Below are 14,442 nucleotides of genomic sequence, written 5' to 3' on the forward strand. Positions count from 1 at the left end.
TAGTAAAAGGTAAAGTTTATTTGGGGAATTTATGTAAAAGGTGGTTCACTAAGTCAACAGCAGTGATGTTCTAGCTAGTGTGCTGGTGCTGCCTTTGGAAGAGATGCTAACCTTCCATTTCAGAGAAGGTGAAGTCACTGTGCAAGGAAAGCATATGCATCTTCATGTCTCACTTTACCTGGTGTGGTCCTGCGCTGGGGATGGAGGATGGTCACCAAGGCCTCTAAAGTTAAAATAGACATCCATATTCCCAAGAGGACTCTTCCAGAAGACAAATGAAAATTTATCATTAATGAAGGATTATAATGGAAGCAAAACATAATTGAGTATATTGAGATAAACGCCTGTGATTTTGTGAACATAGACTGTGGTGGTTTTAGTGACCATAGTTATCTGTTACCACCCAAACTATCAGAAATATGCTACTTGGCCAAAAATATACTCTAGTCAAAATATTGTAAGATGTTACAGTGTAAATCAAGACACTGTGGATTTCATAGCTACTAGTTTCATGTCTACTGCAAAGCTAAGGAGAAGGGGAGGAGAATAAAGTAAGTTAAAATGCCAGAAAGCTTTCTGTTCTTACCTAGTTTTAGCTGTTTTTCTTGAATAAATCCTTCTCGAATTTTATCAAGGCTTTAATTTCCAGAATTCTGAAAAAGTTGATTTTTGACATTTTTGCCTGTGTTTTTGTTGCTTTTATGGAGGAACAGATTTTTCAGAGACCTTTATTATGCCATTCTGGAAGTGCTTCTGTCTGTATTCATTTTTTCTCAAAAGGAAGGGATAAACCACGGGCTAATAAAAACATTATTGGGTAGTAATCCACAAACCATTTTGGATATATATTATAGGGTAGAACAAATGCACAAATATATATTGCTTTTATTGAGAACCAGGGTTCTCACTGTGGGAGAAGGAAAATACAAATATAAGACAGAGATCTAGTGGTATTTGTTGAATTTGAATTGGTGGTATTAGGATTTTTTCAAATGTATATATTTTTCAAGAGTTCATGATTTTTGCTCTGTCAAATGAAAGAGCTTAGGATCAATGATACTCTAGTAGCAATGAACATATCTGACACCCAGTTCTTGGTTCTAAACACTATGCCCCCTTGAAAAAAAAAAAAAAGGAACATTTGGAGAAATAGATGATTCCAGGGCAGGGGCTGGGAAAGTAGAAGGTGAGCCTGGGATGTATTTTGTGCCAGAAAGCAAAGACTAAGAAGGCTAAAAAAAGGGTGGGGGAGGAAAGAAAGAAGTGAGAGAGACTAAGAAGTACAAACTTCCAGTTGCAAAGTAAATGAGTCATGAGTATGAGATGTACAGTTTGGGGAATGTGGTCAATAACTATGAAAAGTAAAAATAAAAATAATAAAGCATCTTGGAAAGCTCAAAGACTAAGGGAAATGTCAAAAGGACATAGGAGACAGCTTAAAGTGACTCCTGTTGGCCAAATTAGTGGCAATTTGAGCATTGAAATGCGTTAACAATGATAATGGTTTACAATATGTTAAATTAAAATTTCATTAGTCCATAGTAATAGTAAAATGAAAAAGAAAAATAGAAATGAAAAGCTCTTCTTTACAGAAGGATCCCAGCTAAAAATCATAGAAGGAATGGTAGAATAAAAGAAAACAACCATTCTGCAATCCCCAGTGTAATAGTTGGTTCCAGCAAGGATTATCAATTGATGCTGAATTATTGGGTAAAATATTTGGAGGCAATAGAATATTCACAAGATCTCCAAGTATCACCCCAAACTACAAGCTACTCCTTTGTAGTTTTTAGTAACTACAAAGCAGGAAAGGTAGCTTTTCAGTTGAGAGATTCAGCAGTCTCCACTCTAGCCAAATGATCAGACTTAGGGACCACCAAAAGGGACAATTTGACAGGAAGAGCCTCCTGATGAGATTTACTAAAAAGCCACAATATCACCTATGTAGGTTTTCACCAAAAAAATGTCAAACCTGAACCTAATCATAAGTAAACAATCAGATAAATCTGAACCAGGGTTTCTCAACCTTGGCACTACTGACATTTTAGGATGGTAATTCTTGTGGGAACTGCTCTGTGCATTGTAGGATGTTTAGACACATCCCTGGCCTCTACCCACTACATTGCAATAGCACCTTGCTATAGATTGAATGTTCGTGTTCCCCGCCGCAAAGTTCATATGTTTATATCCTAATCCCCAAGGTGATAGTATTAGGAGGTTGGACCTTTGGGAGGTGGTTAGGTTATGAGGGTAGAGCCCTCATGAATGGAATTAGTATCCTTATAAAAGAGGCCCAACCCAGGTTCAATCCAGGGAAGTAAAATCCCACAAGCCACACGGATTAAAAAAAAAAAAAAAAGAAGCCCAAGAAATCTCCCTTTCTCCTTTCACCATTTGAGATTATAGCAAAAAAAAAAAAAGTCTATGAACCAGGAAGTGGGTTTTCAGCAGACACTGAACCTGCTGGCACCTTGATCTTGGACTTCCCAGCCTCTAGAAATGTGATAAATAAATAGCTGTTGTTTATAAAAATTAAAAAAAAAAGACGCTGTGGATACTGCACTATCTGCTACAAAATTGAAAGCCATACAATATTTAGTAATTGCAAGATATACCATTATTTTATGTATCATAAAATAAAACATCATGCCAATTGAGCTACCACAGTGTTTTCCTATGAGATCAAATGTTATTGAAAGAAGTCTTTCAGATTTGTTATACTTAGGTTTTCTTTTAAACCGTATATCACCCATTAGCATACATAAAAAGGAAAATAAAATAAAAATCAATTGATTAAATTATTCCTAAAGCTTCACAATCAGAACAAACCCAACTTCTAAATCAGTTTTCATCCCAGTCTTTCATGACTATGGTTTTCTAAGTCTAGTTTGATCGTAGGATCATCTGAAACTATATTGAATCCTGGTACAACTGGCAAAATGTCTAGCATAAAATGTTAGTGTTGCTCAGGTACCCTCCATAAGGAACTAACTCAGTTCACAGCAATAGATGCTCCCGGAATGATTTGCTCCTCCCCATCTCATCTAGAACTTTTCATCTGTGTTCTTACAAAAGACAGTTTTCAGTTTTGACATGAATGACCTAAAATAAATAGAGCCTTAAAAATGTACTTCTCCAATTTGTAATTTCTTTTTTATGCCTTAAATTTATCTGAAGTGTACATTTGCATAGTCATATTATATTACCAGTAGAACTTCTCAGCAGTGGCATTTGCATAATTCATAAAATTGAGTTTGTATGTAATCTTACTGAATATAGAAGTAGCCTTGGTTAACGGGTCCTAGGTTAAACTGTGGGGAGAAAAACTACTACAATAATATGAGGCATTTGATTTCTGCCACAAAGGCCAAGAAATTCAGTTAAAGAAAAATGGTTTTCTTCTTATTATATCAAAGAAATTATTTTCAAATCTTCTGAATTTGTAGACCTCTGCAGTGTCTTAGATTAACTGTGTCATGGATACAGCAAAAACAGAACTCTAGGTTCATTTTCCCCCCATTCCTTTCTGTAACTAAATCAAGATCCACAGACCAGGTTTTCTGAACAAGCACGACAATATCCTGTGCATAGAATTCCCACTGCCATTTGAGAATATCCATGAACAAAATAAGATTTTAGGATGCAGACAGGAATAAAACTCTAGAAACATTTCTAAAGTGTCATTTGACTTTAAAAAAAAAAAAGAGAACACTTTAAATAATGTAGATAATCCTCCATGTAGATAACAAGCTCCAAAACTGAAAAAGAATCTCATATGTTTTAAATTTTTGTTAGGCATTCATAAATATAGCAGCAGTGCCTTTTCTTATGATCCTTTAAGAAGTTGCTGTGATTGAGCCACATTTCTCTCAAGTCAGGAGAGAAGCAGTTGCTTAATACATTTGATAAGAAAACTATGTTGATTTCCTAGGTGCATGTGGGGTGGTCTGAGGTCAGTGCTTTCCAAACTTTCCCACCTAAAGTTCTCTGTTGTTGTCACTGTATTTAGAAATGCCCACATTTCTCTTCCGTCATGAATTGAATGAGCCGCTGTCTTGAGCAAACATGGTTCATAACATGACCAAGACATTACTGTATCTTAGTGTCCTGTGGTCTTTTAAAATTTTATTCAGTAGCTTAATCTTCCCCTGCTTCAGAAGAAAAGTCGGCAGACCCCATAACTCTTTTGTTCATTATTAGAAATAGAGAGTCCTACAGTGCAATCAGGTCACAATCATGCATTCAGGTCACAATCATGCATTTAGTTCAGTGTTTTGGATACACGTTCCAAAATAGTAATGAAACTCCAAACCTGATTTAATGTAAAATTTTCTCCCCTGCCCAGCTTGGGTCCACTTTCGGCTGGAGACTTGCAGTGGGAAAGGGGACAGGGGCTGGTGTGGTTTGCTTCTTCCTGTTTGTCTGTATATTCTCTACCCTCCTCTCCACCACCCATCCCTGACCTGATAGCCAGATTCTGACCTTATAGCCAGATTCTGACCTTCCTGGCTTGGGGTGGCGTAGGAAGGTCTTCTCTATATAAAACATTTTTTTTTTCTTCCTTGGCACATTAATGGACTCTTGAGAGATTCCTCTACCTAGAAGAGATGCACTTCTGTGTGCACCAGGGAGAACTTTCTAGTCATGGATTCTCCCAAGACCACTGATGTGCTACATTCCCTGAGCATCTCATACCCTACCTCTACCGCCTTTCTGCTGAGAGCTTCTCTGTCTCCTCCAGGTAGCCAACTCAACAGAGCCCAAGACAAGAAACCCATACTACCTCTCCTTCCGTGTGTGACTCACAGCTGTAAGCAGAAGCTCTTACCAATAAATTCTGTGAGAGCACACAGATTCCAATGTAGCCACCTGTATCCTGTTGTCACACAGGTTTTGGTTTCCTCAGATATGTCAGGCATCATTTCAGGGAAAATATTTTAGAGCTTTGGCTGGTCCCATGAGAAGCCCCTCACTAGGACTGAGATGAAATAGACAGGCTCTCTTGCTGCCTTGGGCCTGGAAGAAGCTTCATCTCACAGTTTTATCCAAAGATATCCTTCCAAACAAATTTGGTCTCTGCCACTTTTTATGTGCTTAATTTCTATAAAGTCCAAGAATCAAAGAATGGAGTTTCTTTGAAAATTCTGCATAAGAAGGAGATTTGTCTTACACTCATTGTGGAATTCTGTGGATTTTGTTCTCAGTCAAAAGTGAATCAGGAAAAGTCTATTCTATTATCTGGTTTCATAAGAGTATTGAAGGATTATAAGAATTTTCAAAATTTCTAGCTGATATTCTTAAATGTGATCATCAGTAAGTCCTTTTAGTTCTATCTTCAAACTATACTCTGAATCTGACTATATATTGCCAAGTTCACTGTTACCACCCTTGTGTAAACTATCAGTATATTTCCCCTAGTTGATTAAAATAGTCTTTTCATTTATCTTCTTTCCAGTCCAGCCCCTCTTTTAGAAGGGGCTGGTTAGCCACTGTATTAGAGAAGGTAGACTTGACTGAGTTAACAAATAGACCCATACATGTAATTACTCAAAACAAAATTACTTTAGCTTTTTTTCATGAAAAAGTTTAGGGTGTTTCCTAGTTGATTATGCTGGCAGTGGTGTTGTATATGATTGGTGTTGGGGGCGGGCAGGAGCGGGTGTAGGAGTAAGAGAGTCTATTCCATGCAGTCATTATGCACCTAGGGTTATGATGTTTCTGCCATCTTCAAACTGTGGCTGCTAAGGTTGTTCTGAGTATTACCTCCATCCCTGTCAGCTGGAAGTGGGAAAGAGCTTGAATGATCACACATGGGAGACTTTTTATGGGCCAGAAGCATGTTAGTTCCAATCACATTCTGTTGGCTAGACCTTAGGCACATAATCACACCACTGTGTGCCAGGTATAAGAGGGCATGGATTTTGGTCAACAGCTAGCCATCTCTGTTACATTCATACAAGAGCCAGAGTTATTGAAATCATCTCGTTCCCCTGATCAGATTCCTCCCATGGCTTCCCATCTCACCTAAAATGGAATTCACATTCCTCATTGTCATCTCATGTCACTTTCCTCTTTACTTACTTGGCTTTAGGCACATTATTCTTCTTATTCTTTTTCACAACTCAGGACTTAAACATTTGCTGTTCTTTCAGCCTGGGGTGTTAATTTTCAAAAACCATCTTCTGGGAAACATCTTCCCTGACTACCCTATCTTAGATAATCAACCCCTAATCCCTTGAACGATCTGTTGTTTCTTCTTATCACATAACTACCTGGAGTTATTTTATACATTTAAATAATTTTTTGCCTGTCTCTTTCATGACACTGTATATAGTGAAAAAGAATTTATCAGTTTGTTGTGTTTCTCAGTGACATCCCTGGAGTCTAAAAAATTACTCAGCATATAGTAGATTCTCAATAAATATATGTTGAGTGAATGAATCACTTTTTATAAAAGTTTACTGGCTTACATTAGATATTTCTTTTGGACATCTATCATCCTTTGACACCCTGTGTATAATAAATGACATCAAGCAAAATAAGGAAATTCTATACACATGTTAAATCATATTAAACATTTGTGTGATGTGACTAGCTCATGTGAAAGGCCACATTGTTCTAATCATTCATTGCTGTGTAACAAGCCAACCCAAAACAGTAGCTTAACATGATAGCATTTATTTATTTATTTATTTATTTATTTATTTATTTATTTATTTATTTTTGCGGTATGCGGTCCTCTCACTGTTGTGGCCTCTCCCGTTGCGGAGCACAGGCTCTGGACGCGCAGGCTCAGCGGCCATGGCTCACGGGCCCAGCCGCTCCGCGGCATGTGGGATCTTCCCGGACCGGGGCACGAACCCGTGTCCCCTGCATCGGCAGGCGGACTCTCAACCACTGCGCCACCAGGGAAGCCCAGCATTTATTTATTTTACTCACAAATCTGGGGGTTGAGAGACTCAGCTAAAAAATCCAGGGTCTCATATAATTGCACTCAGAAGATGGCAGGGCTGGAATCATCTTCAAATCTTTTCCAATCAAATTTCTGGTTCCTGGACTAAAAAGTTCAAACAGCTGGGCTCTTTAGGTCAGTCTCTCTCTGTCTCTGTCTATCTGCCTCTCATTCTCTCATTCATTCTCAATAGCCTCTTTATATGGTTTCTCTGCATGGCAGTCTCAAGGTAGCCAGACTTGTTACAGGCTCCCAGAACCAGGGTCCCAAGAGCTGCATGAGTTCTAGCCTTTGAAGTCATGCAGTGTCATTACTGCTATTGTCTATTCATCAAGGCAGTGCCAAAGGTTGGCCTGGTTCCAAGAGGAGATCAAGTATCTTCACCTTTTGAAGGGATGAGTGTCCGATAATCTGCAGATGTGTTTTAAAGCCACCACAATATGCAGTGTACTCCATAAGCTATATTCTTCACATCATACTCCCATGCTGCCTCAAGGCTCACTTATGTCCCTATTTTTTCCCCTTTCCTCTTTAATTTCATCAGCCCCTATCTTGGACACATAGCCTCTGCAAAAGTGATGTCCTAAACATATTTCCTCTTTGAATTCTAGAATTTCTCCAGCTTATCTTTGTTGGCTATGATCTCAGATTCCTAATATGGAGAAAAAACACTTGTCAATATTGAAATAGATTTAACCTTTATGGAAGAAGTCAATATGTGTTCAGTGAGCCATGAATTTACACTTTCCTACTGTACAAAAATATATACTGTAACCTCCAGGAATATCATAACCCTCTGTTCTGAAAAGTGTTGATTTGCCTAACTCTAGTATATCCACGTGAAAGGACTGAGATTTTAAAAACCTGAATTTTTATATTAAACATATTTGTTCAGAACTAGTTTAATGGAAATATATCAAATATTAGCACTGCTAAAATTTCAAAATGATCTTTAGGCTTATTATCAAAAAAAATCTTGTAATTCAAAAATTCTATGAAAAAAAATTCAAACCTTTGAGTATGCCAGTTCTGTTTAAGTAATAGTAATAGTTATTATTGATTTGAGCACTTACCATGTACTGGGCTACCTGGCACACCATATACATGAACTTTTTAATCATTCCCAGATATTTATGAGGTAAAAATTATTATTGTTCCTGTTTTAGAGAATAGTAAAACTGAAGAGGGAGCAAGTTAAGTAACTTCCCCCAAATATAAGCTTTATTTAAGCAGCAAAGCTGGGATTCAAAACCCACACAGTATGGTTCCAGGGCCACTGTCTTAATCAAGGTACCATAGTGCCTTTCAAAATTTAGCCAAGTTTTTTAAAATGTATAACTCCTCCTCCTCCTCTCCAAATTGAACTGACTAATGTCCTTTTCTATTTCCTCTACCCTTGCCTTGCCAAAAACTTACTAAGGATTCTTTCTGGGTTGTAAATTGAATACATTTTTATGTTTATTAAAAAAAAATCCCCAACACTATACGGTCCTTCCCAGTTACACCATTTCCCTCCCAAGTATACAATCATTTTTGATTGGAGGAAATTCTGTGTTTTTGCTAATCAGTACTTTTTTCTCCAGTAATGGTGGGCATACTTTAATTTCAAGTTCTAACCAACATACTGTTTGTAGTTTATGATTTTCTAAATAATATTACATTTGAAGGACTGAGCATGACTCTTACTTTTACTGGAAGTCTTACAGATTATTGTACAAAAATTTTAAAGAATTTGTGTTAATCATAAGAGATCAGGGACTTCCCTGGCGGTCCAGTGGTTGGGACTTTGGCTTCCAATGCAGGGGCTGCAGTTTCGATCCCTGGTTGGGGAGCTAAGATCCCATGCGCCTCTCAGCCAAAAAGAAAAAAACCAAAACATAAAACAGAAATAATATTGTAACAAATTCAATAAAGACTTTAACAATGGCCCACATCAAAAAAACTTTTTTTAAAAAGAGACGAATTGAATTACAAATGACAAAGATACAAAATAACTGCACAAATAAGACAACTAGTATAAACAAGGAACAAACACGACCTATAAAGTGTGTTCATTGTTTTTGCTGAAAGGTATATACCTTCAAGCTATTGGTCAGAAAGTCAGTCAGAGTTAATTGTCAATTTTCCAGGAAGAATTGATTATATTTAGCTTACAGTGAATTTCTAAATGTAAATTATTTGTGAATTTCCAACTACAGGGTTGGTGCAGTTCCTCCCAAGCATTTAGATTAATCAAATTAAATTTCCAGTCATCAATAGTTTTCTTCCATGACCTTTCATTAGTAAAAACTATAATGATAATAGCTGAAATTGTAGAAAACTAATCCTTTAACATTCTCCAAAAGCAAAACTGTCTGCTGTGTGCAGGTGTCCCAATTACACATGTAGATTAAGTGCTCTATTTCTATTTTCCCAATTTAATATTCTGTAGTAATTACATCTCCCCAAAACACCAGAGAGAATTTTCGTATATTATGTATTTTAGCTCTGAAATTGTTTCATTATTATCTTTTTAAAAATTAATCAGGGCTGTACAAAATATAAAAATTACCAATTCGGTAGTTCTCATCTGAATATAGATAACTCACTTTTCTCTTACAAATGAGATAAATCTAACATCTTTGTTCAGTGAAATAACATATAAGGAATTTTAAGATACAATTTCAAGTAAAAAAGTTTATCTGGATATTGTATAATCTTATAATTACTTTTATATAACTATATACATACAGCTTAGTCATACATTTTATTTTATTAAAATTTAGGTTGTCCTGCTCGGTAGTTGGAATTTCTGTCATATTTACTCTAGTCGAAAGGAGATGTACCATTTGGTAGTAGTGCTTTAAAAGTCAATACCTGTTAGCATCCAGAAAAGAAGAATCTTATTCAGTAACATTATTTTTAAATTTCTTTCATCAGTTTCTTTGAAGGCATTTTATAGGTTTTTTGCTGGGGGACGGGGGGTTGTTTGGTTTTTAGATACCCTACAGTTGTAAAACAGGGCCAAAACAATGATACTAATTTGAAAACTCCTGATTCAGATTTTTTATCCTGTTATGGCAGGTATTATTTCCAAAGCCTGTTGGCTCACCACACTTAGTTTGTGTGGGTTAAACAGTCTGTAGGCAGTAAGGTATAGGGAAAGAGATCTATGATATGGTTCTGGCTTCCTTTAAATTAGCTACTGGATCACAAGTATGTAAAGAGGCCTCTGCTTACTTTACTCTACACTAAGAAATTGGAGTGCATAATTTCTAAGATACTTTTGCTCTAACCATCTATGATTCTATACTATCAAAATATACCTTGACCTATGCCCCTTTCTGGACTTAATCACTCTTTATTTTTGCTTACAAATTTACTCACACAAATACATGAGTACAAATACATGGCAGTATAGATATGATTACTAAAAACCACTGAACTTCCAAACAAAATTATTTTTTAAAAAATTATTGTTTACTTACCTTAGGATATTAAACCAGGAAGGTAAATGTAAATGGTACTTTCAATAGGTATTTAGAAAATTTCTCTTCCACACTAGATCTGTGTCAGTTGCTGTAAGGGACAGAAAAGGAATGAGTACAATCCCTGAGCCCATGGAGTTCTTACACTTACAGGGAGAAAATCATCAGGGCAACTCCCTCCATAGATCGTAAGAAAGTTCATAACTTCACAATAGAAACATAGACAATGTGCTATTGGAAGCTCAGATGAAGAAACAATTAATTCTGATTAGGGAGATAGAGGAAAATTCCAAAGAAGGTGGCATTTGAGATGGTCTTTGAAAAATGAGAATCCTTATATATTTAGAAATGAAGTGTCTCTTTCCTGTGCTGTCCAGAATGGTGGCATTAACTAGCTTTTTGAACTTTCTCCGTTTTCTTATTTATTGAAATATTAGAAACACTTGATAGCCTTTAAAAGAAAAACCTGTGTTCAACTTCCATATTTTATAGTAAATATTTTCAGAAACTAAGTAATTTATACATTTTATTTTGTGATTTTGAAATAATGCTTAAAGGTTAATATTTTGCAGTCTTAAGTTGCATAAGATTTTATATAAAATTTTTAATTGAATTAGCCTGCCAAATTTTCTGTTTACTGCATTTTCTGTTTCCCTTTGAATTCTGTCCAGTATTCTTCCAACATCAGTGCTTTTTCTAAATGCTTCAGGAAATTTCTAGAGACCATCAACTTAATTCTTTTTTTTTTTTTTTTTTTTGCGGTACGCGGGCCTCTCACCGCTCTGGCCTCTCCCGTTGCAGAGCACAGGCTCCGGACGCGCAGGCTCAGTGGCCATGGCTCACGGGCCCATCCGCTCCGCGGCATGTGGGATCCTCCGGGACCGGGGCACGAACCCGTGCCCCCTGAATCGGCAGGCAGACTCTCAACCACTGCGCACCAGGGAAGCCCCCTAATTCTTAAATTATTCCTCATCTAGACTCCGTAAGATGATTTCTTACTTTTAGCATTCAAAGAATCTTTTCTCCTTTTCTCTTTTTTTTTAACCTTACTGTCTCAGCAAATATATTTATCTGAAAATAGTGTGTGCATGGAAATCATCAACCCAGTCATTCAAATCCATCTTAATGAAAATGTACCTGTTAAAATCAATCAAGTATGAATGACTGGTAAGAGAAAATTTATCCATGGAAAGTCCATAAATTCATTCCAAAACTAACTAATTAATTTCCAAAATCCAATAATTAGGAAAATACTTTTTAAACTTACTAAAAGAAATCAGTTACTTTTTTCTAATTAGAGAAGATTTTTTTTTAGTCATGAAAAAATTAGGATTGGTCTTTCCATGGTTCTTTCTATGATTTATGCCCCACATAACCTTATTTAGTTAACATGCACAGGGATAATAAAATTCACATTCAAGTGTCAGCCATCATTGAGTAGATGATGGGAACCCATTGCAAACAAAAGAGATAGAAGAGAGAGGTGGCATTTTATTTATCTGCTTAGGTCAGTGGTCCTCAATTGGGGGCAGTGTTTCCTTTTAGAGGACATTTGGCAGTGTATTGAGACATTTTTGATTGTCATGACTGGGGGTGCTGGTGTGCCACTGGCATCTAAAGGATAGAGGCCAAGGATGCTGCTAAACACCCTACGATACACTGGACAGCCTGCATACAAAAAAATAACCTGGTCCAAAATGTAAATAGTGCTGCTGTTGAGAAACTCTGGCCTAGGTAAAGGTTTCCCTTATAGCCAAATTGAAAGATGGATAAAACTACACGCTCATGCATGCATACACACGCGCACACACACACACAATTCCAAAAAACACTGTACATTTTGATACAATGTTGATGTTAGATTATAATCATTCTTGACATATTTCTTAGAATTTAAGATGTCAATAGTTCTTAACCTGACATGCATCTTTCTCTGTATCTTGGGAAAAGTCTATCATCTGGCCCTTCTTGGGAAGTACTTATTAGAAACAGAGCAATGCCTCTTTTCTCTGGTCCATATTTATGAGCTCTTGTCTCCTGGGTTGTAATGATCTCTCTCTGTGAATCTCAATTGTTCACCTAGTCAATATCTTAGACTCATTCCTGTGAACCTCCGTACTCCTTTCACTAGCAAAGCTCACTTTGTCTATTAAAGGTTTTCAACGTGCTTCCTAATTTTGAAATGTAATATTTACTCCAATAGTAAGAGCTCTTTTTTAGGCTTCTAAGATGTGCTCCCTCCCCCAAGTCATCCACTGAGCCTATGGAGTCAATGAACACAGTCAAATGAACACAATTTTGTCATGTATGGCCCCCTTTATTCCTATTCAATCTCCATGTTTCCAGTAGCTCTAGAAGATACCCTGTCAGGTTGTCCAAGACATGAAACCAAGATGATGGAGAATGAAAAAATGGATATTTATGTTGCTGTTATCAATCTTCCTAAACTTTCTCCTAATTATCCGGTGTGTGTGTGTGTGCATGTGTGTGTGTGTGTATGTGTGTGTGTGTGTGTGGTCTAAAGAGCTTATAAAATGTCATATTATAGCTTTTTCTTGCACTATGGGTTAAATGTTGACTTTCTTTATAGAAACTTATTTTGAAGGACTGTTTCTAGCATGGCACATTTCATTTCATTTCATACTGACTATTAATTTATTCTGAGAGAAATAGGAAAGCCTAAAAAGGGAGGCATGTAACTGATTGCAGTTGGCCTATTAATTTAGAAGTTTATTTGGTGTGAGAGCTCAGAGAAATAAATGATGTTGACTAGGATACAGAGTTTCTGGTTCAGTAATGTTTTCCTCTCACAGTAATGGAAGTCTAGACTTGGTGACCCTGTGCATTTATTATTAGTTTTAATACATTATTGTCATTCAGTACCCTTCTGCTTGCTGATTATATAATCTGGGTATATTAAAGCACTATCTTAAAAAATATAGTGTAAGATGTGACTTTATTTTAACTTATTAAAGTGTAACAAATTGTAGACCTTATAAGTATATACCTTAATGAACTTTTACAGAGTGGACACATCTGTGTCAGTAGCACCCAGATTGAGAAGCAGAGAATTAAGAGCTCTTAATTAAGAGCTCTGCCACTCTTTCACAGCCTCACTAAAATGTGACCTCTATTCTGACTTTAAACATCCTAGATTAGTTTTGGCAGTCACCTCTTCAAGTCTTTGGCCTGTTTCCCCCTTTTTGGGTCGTATCTTTTCTTCTTTATGCGTAGAGTTCCTTATATATTTGATATGTCACTTATTGAATATATTTATTAAAAATATTTTCTACTTTGTGGCTTGCCTTCTCACAATCTTAATGCCATACTATAATGAATAAAAGTCCTCCATTTTGATCCAGTCTGAATTATCAAAAATTTTTTAAGGAGTTTAAGAAATCTTCTTTTATTCTATTTAAGAAATTGAATATTTCTTTTTCTATTTAAGAAAAATTTTCCTAACCCTAGATAATAAAAAATATACCCTTACGTTTTCTGCTAAAGTTTCATTGTGTTACCTAAATATCTGATGGGAATTCATTTGGAATTGACTTTTGTATGTGGCTTGAGGTAGGACTAAAGGTATTTTTTGTTTTTAATTTGAATATCTGGTTAAATCATTAACACCTATAGAATTGACCATTATTTCTCATTATGCTGCCTTGTCACCTTTGTCATAAATCAAAGGATCAAATACATGTGGGTCTGTTTCTCGACCCATTTCTTTTCTATTTGTCTTTGTTTATCCCTATGCTAATACTACTATGTCTTAATTACTATAAAATTGTATTAAATCTGGTAATGCAAGGATTCTGGCTCTTTTCTTTTTCAAGATTGCTTTGGTTAGTCTTGGTCCCATGTGTTTCTATATATATTTTATAAGCAATTTACCAATTTCTACTTCACCCCTTTCCCCTAAAAAAAAAAAAAAAAAACCCTGAAATTTTTATTTGGACTGAATTAAATCTGCAAATCTTCCAATTATTGACATTTTTTATCCCTCCATTTATTTGTCTTCTTTAA

General features: G+C 36.1%; 1 protein-coding gene across 4 annotated transcripts in view; it reads left to right on the top strand.

Annotated features, from left to right (window-relative positions):
- Nucleotides 1-14,442, top strand: part of MDGA2 (MAM domain containing glycosylphosphatidylinositol anchor 2) — an 842,328-nt gene that overhangs the window by 572,764 nt on the left and 255,122 nt on the right. The window lies entirely within an intron of this gene.

The sequence above is a fragment of the Mesoplodon densirostris genome, chromosome 4 (genome assembly GCF_025265405.1).
Source record: "Mesoplodon densirostris isolate mMesDen1 chromosome 4, mMesDen1 primary haplotype, whole genome shotgun sequence".
Taxonomy (NCBI): domain Eukaryota; kingdom Metazoa; phylum Chordata; class Mammalia; order Artiodactyla; family Ziphiidae; genus Mesoplodon; species Mesoplodon densirostris.